The sequence below is a fragment of the Artibeus jamaicensis genome, unplaced genomic scaffold (genome assembly GCF_021234435.1).
Source record: "Artibeus jamaicensis isolate MK-2021 breed Jamaican fruit bat unplaced genomic scaffold, CSHL_Jam_final contig_64, whole genome shotgun sequence".
NCBI lineage: Eukaryota > Metazoa > Chordata > Mammalia > Chiroptera > Phyllostomidae > Artibeus > Artibeus jamaicensis.
Genome location: NW_026521911.1, coordinates 5,227,362 through 5,242,026, shown reverse-complemented (window position 1 = coordinate 5,242,026; position 14,665 = coordinate 5,227,362). Strand labels below are relative to the sequence as shown.

The 14,665-nt window shown below is 40.4% G+C and overlaps 1 protein-coding gene across 2 annotated transcripts in view; it reads left to right on the top strand.

Moving 5' to 3' along the window:
- Positions 1 to 14,665, top strand: part of GDPD4 (glycerophosphodiester phosphodiesterase domain containing 4) — a 102,750-nt gene that overhangs the window by 14,849 nt on the left and 73,236 nt on the right. The window contains exon 1 of one of the 2 annotated variants that reach the window (XM_053670784.1): positions 4,771 to 4,861. The exons of the other annotated variant lie outside the window; for it this stretch is intronic. The gene's annotated coding sequence lies outside the window, so the exon portion shown is untranslated. Of the gene's footprint in view, positions 1 to 4,770; positions 4,862 to 14,665 lie in introns of those variants that run through there. 2 annotated transcript variants of the gene reach the window in all.

The window sequence follows — 14,665 nt, the reverse complement described above, 5'->3', positions numbered from 1 at the left end:
TTATTTATTTATGACTATTTTATTGTTCATATTTTTTATCTTTTTTCCTTAAAGAAGATCCTTTAGCATTTCATATAATTCTAGCTTGGTGATGATGAACTCCCTTAGCTTTTTCTCATCTGGGAAACATTTTATCTGCCCTTTGATTCTAAATGATAGCTTTGCTGAGGAGAGTAATCTTGGTTGCAGGTCCTTGCTTTTCATCACTTTGAATATTTCTTGCCAATCCCTTCTGGCCTGCAAAGTTTCTGTTAAGAAATCAGCTGACAGTCTTATGGGAGCTCCCACGTGGGTAACTGCTTTTATCTTGCTGCTTTTAAGATTCTCTCTTTGTCTTTAACCTTTCGCATTTTTATTAAGATTTGTCTTGGTGTGGGCCTCTTTAGGTTGATCTTGTTTGGGACTTGTACGTCTGTTTCCTTCACTGAGTTAAAGGAAGTTTTCAGGTTTTTTTCAAATAGGTTTTCAATTTCTTGCTCTCTCTTTTTTCCTTCTGGCATCCCAATGATGTGAATATTGGTATGCACGACTTGTCCCAGAGAGTTCTTACACTACCTTCATTTGGCAGGTGGATTCTTTTTTTTTTTTTTTTGCTGTTCTCATTGGGTGTTTTTTTGCCCCTTTATATTCCAAACTGTTGATATGATTCTCAGCTTCATCCACTCTACTGTTGATTCCCTTCAAAATGTTTATTTCAATTAGTCTATCCTTTATTTCTGACTGGTCTTTTTTTATGCTGTTGAAGTTGTCGTGAAGTTCATTAAGTTTCCTTATAATTAGTGGTTTAAACTCTGCATTTAGTTATTGCTTGTCTCCATTTTGTTTAGTTCTTTTTTTTGGAATTTTGTTCTGTATTTTCATTTGGGCCATGTTTCTTTGTTTTCTCATTTTGGCAGCCTCCCTGTGTTTGTTTCTATGTATTAGGTAGAGTTGTTATGTCTCTCAGGCTTGGAAAAACAGCCTTATATAGTGGGTATGCCTTAGGTTTCAGTGGCACTAACTACCCATTCACCTGAGGGGGGCACTCCAGGTGACCCCCTTCCCCCCAATGTGGGCTGTGTACACTTTCCTGTTGTAGTTGGGCCTTGCTTGCTATTGGCACATCAATGGAAGAGGTTTCACCCTTAAGCCAGTCAGCTGCAAGGACTGGCTCTGACCACTGACCACTGACCTCCAACCACTGTGGAGGAGCAGCTGTGCAAGGGCCCACCCAACAGAGCAGGATTTGTATCCATATGAAGCTGCTTGAGGATAACCTGTCTGAGACCCTGGGACTTCTTGTTATTTTTTCCTGCCAAATCCTAATAGTTGTATTTAGTATCTCTTTCAGACTTGTAGCTCAGTATTTCTTCAGCATGGATGTATTAAGAGCAAAAATACTAATTTCCATGAAATTTCACAGAAAAGGAGATCCATTACTTTTAATAAAAAGGACACTTGTTAAAAAAACAGAAATACCATATACATTTAGCAAAGATAATGTCTGTGCTTTGAGCTTGACACACTGCTGCACAATTGACTAGTCTGGCATCATGCACCTGCATGCTGCCAAGAAAGAGAAATCAGAGGGCCTGCATTTGACAGTTGGGGTGACATGTATTCACAGGTTGCAAGTTTATTCCTTTCTTTGTGTCAGTTGTACAGTTTTGCAGATATAGAGAACTTGTATTTAAAACAACACTAGAGCCCTGGCTGGTATAGCCCAGTGGGTTGAGCACGGGCTGCAAACCAAAGTTGTCACCAGTTTGATTCCCAGTCAGGGCACATGCCTGGGTTGTAGGCCAGGTCCCCAGTGGGGGCCACGTGAGACCACACATTGATGTTTCTCTCCCTCTCTTACTCCCTCCCTTACCTTCTCTCTAAAAATAAATAAATAAAATCTTTAAAAAATAAAAGAGATAAAACAACACTTGACCATTTACTTATTCTTCAGTTCAAGTAGTGAGTAATGACATTGCTCTTACAATAATGAGAAAGGAACAAAAATGTTGAAATAACTACCTAGGCTTTAGGCTACATGGAAAGTTAGAAATTGGTGGTGTTTTAATATTATTACTAGCTTCCTCTTTTAAGATTTTATTTGTTTGTTTGTTTGTTTATTTATTTTTATAGAGAGGGAGAGAAACATCAATGTGTGAAAGAAGCACCCAGGGTCCTGCCCACAACCCAGGCATATGCCTTGGCTGGGTTGAATTGAACTAGTGACCTTTCAGTTCAGAGGCCTCCACTCTATCTACTGGGCCACATTAGCCAGGGGTATTGCTAGTTCATATTTTGCTGATGAAACTTTACATATACACAAAGGCCCAGATGACCATGTGCCAGTTACATATTTAAATAGAAAATCAAATGACATTTGTGTGTGCACTCATGTTTGTAAAATATTTGATACAGGCTTTATGGACTAAGGCAAACTGCAGATTCTCTTATGCTGTCTTTAGCACAATTCTCCATAAGATGATAGTGTAACAGGGATTAGTGGAAATCTCAGGTCGGCTTGCTCCTTACAGAAACTATTGGACAAAGAGTCTACTCTACAGAAGGAAGGTAAAGTTTTGAAGAAATGGCAAGCATACCTTCAGTTTGCAGTTTTGAAGGAGTCTTTAAAAAATAATAACTGAGTTCTTCCAACACAATCTTATTTTAGTACATCAAGCTTTATGTTTAGGATCAGACAGGACCTACCAGATTTTGAACAATATACTTTGTAAAAGAACAACTTAATTAGTTGAATAATGAGTCTACAAAATGGAGTCAGTTCTTTTGGGACAAGAAAGCTGGGAGAAAATCTCTCCCAGATGTCAATGGGAACCTGTGGTTTATTATGCTACACAATGTCCTCAAGTCTATTTTCATTACTGATTTTTCACAGGCAAGTTGGAAACCTCCTATAGAGATTAATTGAATGCTTATGTTAATTGAAATAAAAATATTATAATTAGGTTTACTTGATAAGCTCTTTGGTATGTCTATTATATTGTTTTGCATGCTTTAGTTTTGTTTTTCTTGCTTCTGCTTAACAACCAGGAGTGTTAGGATCAAGCCTGTATTTGCTCAAACATGGTACCAACCTCCAGAGTTTGTTTCATTCTCTATTGATAAGAGAAGAGGAAGAGGTCTCTAAAGAAGTAAAAATGGAGTTTCAGAAAATCTTCATTATCACAAAAGATTGCTTAATCTTTTGATTGCTACCTGATCTCAGTGGGTGCCAACCAGGTTAGTAGTACTGCTACATCAAGGGTTAAAATAGAGTCCCAGAGCTGAAGTTAGGAGGGAAAGGGTAAACATCTCAAGGATCAACCTACTTTTCTTCCTCTACACTATCACCATCCTGATCTAAGCTACCATTCTCTCTTGAGATTTACCTTAAATACTACCAACTGGTTAGTGGGAGGTACACTCAGAAAATTCAGCTGGGTCAGAAAAAATGCAGCCAACTGCCTTATTCAGCTTCAGGGTTGATGGATCTGCAGCTTCTGACTACTTAACCCACTGATTGTGCCAAGCATTGTATGAGCACTGAGAGCAAGAGATGAGTTAGATATGGCCTCACCCTCAAAGAGATTACAGCTAGATGGGGGAAGCAGAAATTAAAACATCAGGAAAACAAAACAGATAATTAAAATTGGTGTGGTTAATATAGTAGTAAGCTGTTTATTTGAAGGAACATGTAAAACAGGAGAAGGAAATACTTAACCCAGTCTGGTGGTGAGGAACGGGTGGGGAGAGGATTTAATTAGCCAAGTATAAGTTGAGGGTGGGAAGTGGGTAAGACTGGCAGTAGGGACAACCTGAATAAAGGTACCTAATGCTGTAGGGGAGAAGTACAACAGGTTTTGTTTTGCTGAAATTACAGTATGATTGGGGGTGAAGAACAGTAGTGGGAAGAAGAAGCTGGAAAGGGTGGATCCAATTTCAAGAGCTTAAACTTATACCTAAGAATGAATTTTAAACATGGTCAGATTTACATTTCTAAAAAATCCATAGCTGCTCTCTGAAAGGTCAATTTTGGGAAAGGTAAACTGGAAACAGATTCTTTGGGAGTCTACTGCGGCAACACTCTGAATCTGTACCATTATAGCAACACTAAGCAGTTGATACCAAGATGGAGAGGGCTCTAGTGGGTATTAAAATGCAGCGGGAGAATGATGAGAAGAAATGGATAGAAATGTATAGGAAGTATAAGAAGTATTTGTTCAGGGTTGGGATGTTGCAAAGGAAGGGAGGAATTAAGAATGAGCCATTGGTTTCTGATTACTCCATTTAGCGATTTGGAGCCATAGGAGACCCAGCAGATTTGAAGGGAAACATATTTAGTCCAGGCTAGGGTTTACTGAGTTTGAGATGTCCACAGCAGGGCATTCAGATGAGAATGACCAGCAGGCAACTGGATATAGGGGTCTGGAACTCAGAACTGAAGTTAGAGCTAGAGAAATAGGCCGAAGAATCAAAGACAGAGTAACTGACAAGGCTAAGACAAGTCCATTGTTTGAAGCAGGCTAGGAAAAAATAAAAGGCAAGAAAAAATGGAAAAAATGAGGTAATGTATGAACAACCAGGCTACAAAAAATAATGCCTGAACTTAAAGATGAGCAAGAACTAAGTTTACACTTGCTATTTTAGTAAGAACTGAAGCAGAACAAAGCAGAGTACATACTCCAGAAGCACAGTTCAAAAGCGCTGCCCCGCACTGAGGTTGGGGGTGGGCTTTCAGTTCAGCCTCCTGGAACCCGAGGGAGCACCTGAGGCCACGCCCCGGCCACGCCCACCCCGCAGGCGCCCCTTCACTGGGCTCCATCTTGGGAGACGCTGGTCAGCGCCAGGGCGAAATCCAGGTTCGGGTTCAGGCTTTGGCGTCACCGTAAGTAAGGTGTCCACCTCCGAGCTTCCCACAGAAGCATGTTTCGAAATGGCAGGTACACTCATATTATCCAGTTGTCAGCCAAGCCCCGGCACGTGGACCTGTCAGGTCGCTGGGGCCGTTGGACCTGGAGTGGCCGTCACTGGAGTGGCCGTCCTTGCAGGACTGGTTGAAGGAAGCTGACACCCAGGGGCTTCCACCTGCGGGTGCCCCGGGGGCAACGTCACCAAGCCCCGCAGACCCGGGGCAGGCCCGCGGGCCGGCCTCCCCTGAAGTCCCCGCAGGTGCGAGGGCTCCGCAGGTGCGAGAGCTCGGCTGCCTGATCACAGCGCCGCGCCGCGGGCTGTTCAACGTCTGGGACCAGGTGTTGGAGGCCTGGGTCCGCTGCGCGGGGGCTGATGGTAGTTCTTGCGCCCGGACGGGCACGCCCGGCGTCTGGCTGTGGGTAGGCTGTCGGAGGTGTGGGTTTGGAGGTCAGAGGGCAGGTCTGGAAGGGAAACAGTGTTGGTGGGTTTTTGTCTAAACGTGATTGAACTTTCGGTGTGGACTTGGCTGCGCTGCATGGTGGACCCAAAGTTAAAGGACCTGTAGGTATGGGGGAAGCGGTCGTGGCAATGATTCTGGTTAGCATGCTGCCTTGCGGTCAGTGTTCAGGCTGTTCACCATCCTCATTCCTGGAGCGTTTGTTTAATACATCCGTATTCAGTAATTCGATACTTGCAGCATAAACACCAAGTTAGTGTAGTTTCATTATATTTTCATCATCAACTGGTCCGAACTTTTTTCTATTTCCATTATGATTATTTTCTTTTGATCCATGGGGTTTCGTGCGTTTTAAATAAATACAGTATTTAATTACCAAATTCGAATTTTCTAGTTACAGGAATCTTTTTCCTGCTGATTTCTGGCTTAATTGCAATACAGTCAGAAAACATACTCTCAGGATTTCAGTTTTTATGTGTTTATTACAGCCATTCTGTACTCCTTTTATATGATCACCTGTTATACATGATCACCTTTTATAAATGTTACATATCCACTTGAAAAAAAATGTACATTCTCCTGTCATTGAGCACAGTGTTTTAAAAATGTTAGGCTAGTTTGTCAATCAAGTTGTTAAAATCTTCTGTATCCTTACAGACTTTTAAAAAATCTGATCATTATCTGTCTTTTATTGAGAGAGATATGCCAAACTTCCCACCATAATTGTAGATTTGTCTTTTGCTCCTATAGAGCCCAAGTGGTTGGGTGCCTATGCATTGAAAAAAATTTTTTAAATCGTTTTTATCATTATGAAATGACCCTTTTTGTTTTTACTAATACTAGCTGCCTCAAAGTTGGGTTTTGTTGTTGTTGTTCTCTAAAGATTTTGTTTATTTATTTTTTGGGGAGAGGGGAAGGGAGGGAGAGAAACATCAGTGGGCAAGGCTGCCTCTTGTATGCTGCTAATCGAGGACCTGGCCCGAAACCCAGGCATGTGCCCTGCCTGGGAGTGAAACTGGTGACTTTTTGGTTTCCGAGACTGACGTGGGACCAACTGAGCCACACCAGTCTGGGAGCCTCAAGGTTTTTTCATCTTCTGGTAATAAATACAGTGAGGTAGATTATATCTTTGGACCCTAATTCTCACTCCGTGTTTAGTTACACCCGTTGTGTTCACACCCTTTGCCAAGTAGCTATACAGTGCCCTCCTACCATGTGTAGACCTGCTCTGCTTTTGATTTTGACTTCACAACATCCCTTGAAGCAAAGGTTTGAAATGGGCTTGCACATGGGAACTTGCTTTCTTTGACCTTTTCCATTTCATGAGACAATACTCAGACTAACCTGGTTGAGTGACCCATGGAGCACAGTCAGGTCATCCCAGTCATCCCAGCTGAAGCCAGTCTAGATCAGTAGAACAGGTAGTCAGCTCAGATGTGAGGAGTAAATGCTTATGTTTATGCAACCGAGGTTTTGTCTCGTTTGGTTGATGGCGTAACCTGGCAATGGAACAGTATGTGTACAAGGTACTGTATCTTTTTCCTTCTGTCTCAACAAACCAACCTCTTGTAAGGAGCATATGGTGGGTTTTATTATTTTATTCTAGTTAGACAATGTTGTGTGTTTTTTTAATCAGAACATTTAGTCCACTTACACTGAAAAAGTTTTATATATATAGGGTAGAGCAAAAGTAGGTTTACAGTTGTGAGCATGTGAAATGCAGTTAATAAAGCTATTGTGATCATAACCTGCATGTCTTTTTCCATACAACAACTGTAAACCACTTTCGTCCCATCCTGTGTCTAGTTTTAAATCAGACATTTAGTATTTGCTTTCCGTTTGTTCTCTGTTCTATGTTCTTTTTTCACTTTTTTCTTGCTTTCTTTTGAACCAATATTTATTATTTCATTTTATCTTCTTTTTTGGCTTTTTGTATACATATACCTTTTTCAGAGATTACTTTACAGTTTATAGTATACAATTTTAACTTACAGATTCTCTACCTACAAGTAATTTTATGACACTACACATATAGTATGAGAACTATCCAACAGTATACTTTGAATTCCCTGTTCTTTGAGCATTTGTGGTCTTATATTTTACTTCTACAGTTGTTATAAGTTGCAGTATTCATTGTTTTTGTTTTTTTGCTTCCAACATCGGTTATTTTCTGAAATTATTTTACAGATAAGGTAAACATTATTTTATATTTACCCATACATATGATATTCCCAATTTCTTTATATAGATGCACATTTCTACCTGTTGCCTTCTTCCTTCATACTGCATGGATTTCTTTAACATTTCAGTAGTGTGAGTTTCTTGGTGATTAATTCTTACAGTTTTAAGTATCTGAACATGTCCTTATTTAAGCTTCATTTCTAAAAACTGTTTTTGCTGAGTGCTGAATTCTAGGTTAACATGTTTTGTTTTCTCAAATTCTTTAAAGATGTGGCTCCACTGTCTTCTGGCTTGCATTGTTTCCAACAAGAAGTCATTTGTGCTCAAGGAATGTCAAGAAGACATTCTTATCTTTGTTTCTCTACGTGTAATGTCTTTTCTCTCTGGCTGGTTTTGACAATGTTCTCTTTACTGGTGTTTTTTAACTATTTTGCTTATGATATGTCTTGTAGGTTTATGTGCCTTTTTCTTGGGGTTTGCTATGCTTCTTAGGTCTGGCAGTTTATGGTTTTTATCAAATTTGAAAATTTTCAGCCATTCTTCACATATTGTTTTTGTCCCTATTTTTTGTTTTTCCTCTCAGCGATTCGAGTCACATTTACATTAAACAGTTTATCGTTGTTCTGCAGCTCACAATTGTTCTCTTCGTTTTTTAAAATTGTCAAGGTTTGTAATCTTTTTGTCTTCAGTGTCCAATTGGCTCTTAATGCCAACAGTGTATTTTCCTTTTCTTTTTTTAAAAGAATTTATTTATTTTTAGGGAAAGGGAGGGAGGAAGAATGGGAGAGAAAGGAGGGAGAAAGAATGGGAGAGAAGCATCACGTGTGGTTGCTTTCTCATGTGCCCCCAACTGGTGACCTGGACTGCAACCCAGACATGTGCCCTGACTGGGAATCGAACCAGCAACCCTTTGTTTCGCAGGCTGGTGCTCAATCCACTGAGCTGCACTAGCCAGGACCCAACAGTATTTTTTCATCTCAGACATTATATCTTTCATCTCTAGAAGTTCAATGTACACCTTTAAAAAATATTTGCCATGTCCCTTCCTTCACATGGTGGTTTCCCTCTGGTGTCTTTAACATACGTAATATAGTTGTAAATATGCTTCATTGTTCTTGCCTACTAATTCTGTCATTTGAGACATTTCCAAATTGCTGATTGACACTTTTCTCTCTGTATGGGTGGTGTTTTCTTGCTTTTTAAAAAAATGTGTCAGATAATTTTTTTCTTAAATTGATTTATCACTTTTTTCAGTTGCATTATACATTGTGTGTCACCAGTTTCAGTTGTGTGACATTGTGGTTAGACAGTCATATACTTTACAAAGTGTTCCTCCTGATATTTCCACTACCCACCCGGCACCATACATCTCTGTTCATCAGGGATATTGACCTGTATCTGGTAATTTTTTTATTGGATGCTAGGTATTTTGCTTTGTTTGATGCTTCTCACACTTACAAAAGCACTCTCGGTCTTTGTTCTTGAACACAGTCAAGTTACTTGGGAAGAATCTGGCTCTTTTGAAACTCACCTTAAAGCTTTGCTAGGCCAGGTCATAGGAGCCTTTAATGTAGGCCCATGCTTTTTCCACCACTGAGGCAATTCCCTGCTGAGTGCGCCCCCTAGTGCTCTTTGTATTGCAAGTTTTTCTGCTCTGGTGGAAACACCGACCATTCCCAGCCTTTTGTGAGAAGAGATTTTCTCATCACCTCCTTTTGTGTGGTTGCTTTTCTAGTTTTAATCACATAAAAGGTAACTTCAGGTAACTCTCCACAAGCATACTCTGATCAATATTCAGTTGGAGACTAAGGGGAGATACTCTTTCCCCAAACTCTCATTTCTATCTGTTCTGTTCAGGGATACTGTCAGACTTTACTTGCATGCTTACTTCCAGTAAGTGGAAACTCTGGAAGTAAGCTCCATCCTGGAAACTCTGTCCAGATTATAAAGGGGACATTAACAAGACAGGTATACCTTGTTTCCTTGTACTGCACTTTACTGCACTTCACACATATTCTCTTTTTACAAATCAAAGGTTTTTCTGATTTGTAAAAATCATTTTTCCAACAGCATTTGGTCACTTTCTGTCTCTATGTCACATTTTTGGCTTAAGTGGAATGTTATTCTCATAATGGTTCAAACTTTGTCATTATTATTATTTATGTTATGGTATCTGTCATTGTTTTTAGGTGCCAGGAACTGTATCCATGTAAGACAGGGAACTTGATAAATGTTGTGTGTGTCCTGACTTCTCCTCTGACCAGTCTTTCCCCTCTTTCTCCTTCTTGTGCTTTCCTATTCCCTGAGATACAACGGTGTTGAAGTTAGGCCAATTAATAACGCTACAATGGTCTCTGAGTGTTTAAGTGAAAGGCAGAATCAGGTGTCTCGCTTTAATTCAAAAGCTGAGAAATGTTTAGGCTTAGTGAGGAGGATATGTGGAAAGTCAAGTCAGGCTGAAAGCTAGGCCTGTTGCACCAAACGCTTAGCCAAGTTGTGAATGCAAAGGAAAAGTTCTTGGAGGAAATTAAAAGTGCTGTTCCAGGGAACAAATGATAAGAATGTAAAACAGCCTTATTATTGATATGGGGAAAGTTTTAATGTTTGGGATAAAAGATCAGACTAGCTGCAACATTCCACGTAAGCCAAAACCTAATCCAGGCAACGCCCTAACTTTCTTCAATTTAATGTAGGCTGAGAGAGGTGAAAAAGCTGCAGAAGGGAAGTTTGAAGCTAGCAGAGGTTGGCAATCCTGACGTTTAATGAAATAAGCTGTCTTCATCACATGAAAGCGCAAGGTGAAGCAGCCAGTGCTGATGTGGATGCTGCAGCAGGTGATCCAGAAGTTCTAGCTGAGATAATTAATGAGGTGGCTATAGTACTACATTGGAAAAAGATGCCATCTAGGACTTTCATAGCTGGAGAGAAGAAATCCATGCCTGGTCTTAAAGCCTCAAAGGACAGGCTGGTGCGTGTTAGCACCTAATACAGCTATTGACTTGAAGATGAAGTCAGTGCTCATTTACCAATCCCAAAACCGTAAGACCCTTAAGAATTACGGCAAATCTACTCTATCTGTGCTCTATAAGTGAAACAACAAAGCCTGGATGACAGTGCATCTGTTTGTAAGTGGTTTGCTAAATATTTTAAGCCTGCTGTTGAGATCTGCTCAGAAAAAAGATACTCTTGAAAATATTACTGCTCATTGACAATGTACCTGGTCACCAAAGAGCCATGATGGAGATTAATGTTGTTTTCATGCCCGTTAACAAAACACCTATTCTTCAGTCCATGGTTCGAGCAGTAATTTTGACTTTCAAGTTTTATTATTTAAGAAATACATTTCATAAGGCTGTAGCTGCCATAGATAGTGATTTCTGATGGATCTGGGTAAAGTAAATTCTGTAAGGATTCACAAGTCTAGATGTCATTAAGAACAGTCATGATTAATAGGAAGAGGACAAAATATCAACATTAATAGGAATTTGAAAGAAGTTGTTTCCAACACTCATGGATGATGTTGATTGGTTTCAAGACTTCCGTGGAAGAGTAACTGCAGATATAGTGGAAATGGAAAGGGAACAGAATCAGAAGTCAAGTCTGAAGATGTGACTGAATTGCTGCAATCTCATGATATAACTTCAGTGGATGAGGAGCTGCCTGTCATGGGTGAGCAAAGAAGGTGTCGTATTGAGATGGAATCTGCTGCTGGTGAAGATTGAAATGAAACAAAGGATTTAGAAATTTATGTAAACTTAGTTGCTAAAGGAACAGTAGGACTCGAGAGAATTGACTTCAATTTTGAAAAGTTTTGCTGTGGGTTTAATGTGGGTAAAATAGCATTGCATGCTACAGAGAAATTATTTGTGAAAGGAAGAGTCAAGCAATGGGGAGGACTTCACTGCTGCCTTGTTTTATGAAATCACCACAGCCGTGTTAACCTTCAGCAGCTGCCACCCTGATTGGCCTGCGATCATCAGCATCGAGGCAGGACCCCCACCAGCAGAAAGATCACAACTTGCTGAAGGTTCAGAGATTGTTAGCATTTTTTAGCAATAAGATATTCTAAATTATGGTATGTTGCCTTGACTCGTGTGGCTTCAGTGGATTGGGCATCTTTCCATAAACCAAAATGTCACCGGTTCATTTCTCAGTCAGAGCTGGTACCTGGGTTGAGGGCCAAGTCCCTAGTTGGGGGCATGTGAGATCAATGTTTCTCTCCCTCTTTTTCTCCCTTCCTCTGTGTCTAAAATAAAATCTTTAAAAATATTAATAAAGTATGTACATCTTTTTAGACATAATGCTTTTGCATATTTAATAGACTACAGTATAGTATAAACACAACTTCTGTATGCACTGGGAAACCAAAAAATTCACAACTCGCATTATTACAATATTCACTTTATTGCGATGGTCTGGTAGCAAACCCCCAATATCTCCAAGATATGCCTGTACTCACTTCCTTTGCTTCCCCTCTTTGAAGCATTGCTATCCTTCACTGTCTTTTGTCCACTGCTTGAAAACTGTTTGTTTTATATTTCCCCCAGATTTTTAGTCACTTAAAGTGAGAGGTTACTGCTGTTCCTATTATTCCCTTTTGGCCAGAAGTAGATGTTCAGACTATGCAATCTTAACTATACTACAGGGCCTTTCACAAAAAAACAGAGTGGAGCACAACAGAAGGTTTTTAGGGGCAGAGACTATTGCCTGGCGTCAGACCCTTAAGACTGAACAGCATTAAAGTGAAAAGAGAACCAACTATATGGGAAAACATATTTGCCAAGGATACTTCAGAAAAGGGTTTGCTTTCCACAATGTATAGAGACCTCACATCTCTCCACTCCAGGAAGACAAACAACCCAATTAAAAAATGGGCAAAAGACCTGAACAGACACTTCTCCAAGGAGTATGTACAAAGAGCCCAGAGACATATGAAAAGATGCTCAGCATCACTAGGCATCAGAGAGATGCAAATTAAAACCACAATGAGATACCACTTCACACCAGTGAGAATGGCCATCATAGACAAATCAACAAGCAGCAAGTGTTGGAGAAGATGTGGGGAAAAGGGAACCCTAGTGCACTGTTGGTGGAACTGCAGACTGGTACAGCCACTGTGGAAAACAGTATGGAGTTTCCTCCGAAAACTAAAAATGGAACCACCTTTTGACCTGGTAGTTCCACTGCTGGGATTATACCCTAGGAACCCTGAAACACCAGTTCAAAAGAATCTGTGCTCCTCTATGTTCACAGCAGCACAATTTACATTAGCCAAGTGCTAGAAGCAACCTAGGTGCCCATCAGTAAATGAGTGGATCAAAAAAACTACATTTACACAATAGAATACTATGCAGTAGAAAGAAAGAAGGAGCTCCTACCTTTTTTGACAGCGTGGGTGATACTGGAGCATTATGCTGAGTGAAATTAACTAGGTGGTGAAAAACACATACCATATGATCTTGCCTGTAAGTGGAACCTAAATAACAAGAAACAAAAAAAAACAAGTGAACAAAATATAACCAGAGTCATTGAAATTAAGAACAAACTGATAGTAACCAGAGGGGAGATGGGAAGGGATAGTGAGGGTAAAGAGGAAAGTGTTTTCAGGAACATCTATCTATAAAGGACACATGGACAAAATCAAAGGGTGGTAGGATCAAGGGTGAGAAGTGGGGATGGCTGGGGTTGGGGGAAAATGGAGACAACTGTACTTGAGCAACAATTTTAAAAAGGTGAACATACATACATACATAAATAAATACATTGTCCCCCACTTCCCTGCACTTTTATACATTCTCTAAAAGTTCCAAGTATGAGAACAACATTCTCCTATCACAGTGGGGTAAGAAAATGTAGTGACAGCCAGATGTCCCTCAATATCTGTTTTTCCTGTTTTTTTTTTACTAGTAAGAAAACCCCTCTTCTGCCAGTGAAATGTCATGTTCAGCCTCTGTGCTTGTTCTTAGAACAAAGGGAGCACCTTCTCCGTTCCCTCCTCCTCCCTTCTAGTTGGAGTTGGGATGCGCATATGGCTTGAGCAGCTGCTGGGGCCCCCCGAGAAGGAAGCCCGGTGCTGCAGTGGAGCAGCAAGGTGGCCAGTGTCTGGGTCCTGAGTGACATCGTGAAGCCACGTACCGCATACTTGTTCTTCGTGCCTTTGAAATGTTTTGGTGGCAAAAGAAAAACAAACCTGTCTTATTTCAACCATTGCTGTTTTGAATATCCTTAATCCATTCTTCATGGAGGCTACCCTCACTGATTCAGTGTGGGAGGGGAGTGAAAGGGAAGGGGCAGGCACCGTGTGAGAGTCACATGCTGGTCAGGGATTGTGTTTTTCACATATCTCACCCATGCCTCTAAGTCCTTACGTTATTTTGAGAGCATGTTGCAGTTTAAAAAACATCATGTGATGCTTTCAGCGTCTATTAGTTGGCTAGAACAGAGGATATGGTCCTGTTTTAGAGGTGAGAAAACCAAACCTTGAATGGTGCAATGATGGCAATAAACACTCAATGAGTTAATAGGAAAGGTGGGATGAAGCTCTAGTCTTCTGCACTGAATCCAGTGCATTATCTTAGATTATATATATTTTTTACTTTTAAATATATTTTATTGATTATGCCATTACAGTTGTCCCATTCCCCCCCTTCATTCCCTTCCACCCTGCACACCTTTCCCCCACCATTCCCCCTCCTTTAGTTTATGTCCATGTGTCACAAGTTCTTTATATTTCCCATACTATTCTTACCCTACCCACTGTCTATTTTCTACCTAACATCTACGCGACTTATTCTCTGTACCTTCTCCCCCCTTCTCCTCCTCCCACTCCCCTGTTGCTAACCCTCCATGTGATCTTCATTTCTATGGCTCTGCTCCTAATCTAGTTGTCTGCTTAGTTTGCTTTTGTTTTAGGTGTGGTTGTTAATAACTGAGTTTGCTGTTCTTTCACTGTTCATCTTTTTTATCTTCTTTTTCTTAGGTAAGTCCCTTTAACATTTTATATAATAAGGGCTTGGTGATGATGAACTCCTTGAATGTGACCTTATCTGAGGAGCAGTTGACCTGCCCTTCCATTCTAAATGAAAGCTTTGCTGGATAGAGCAATCTTGGATGTAGGTCCTTGCCTTTCATGACCTGGAA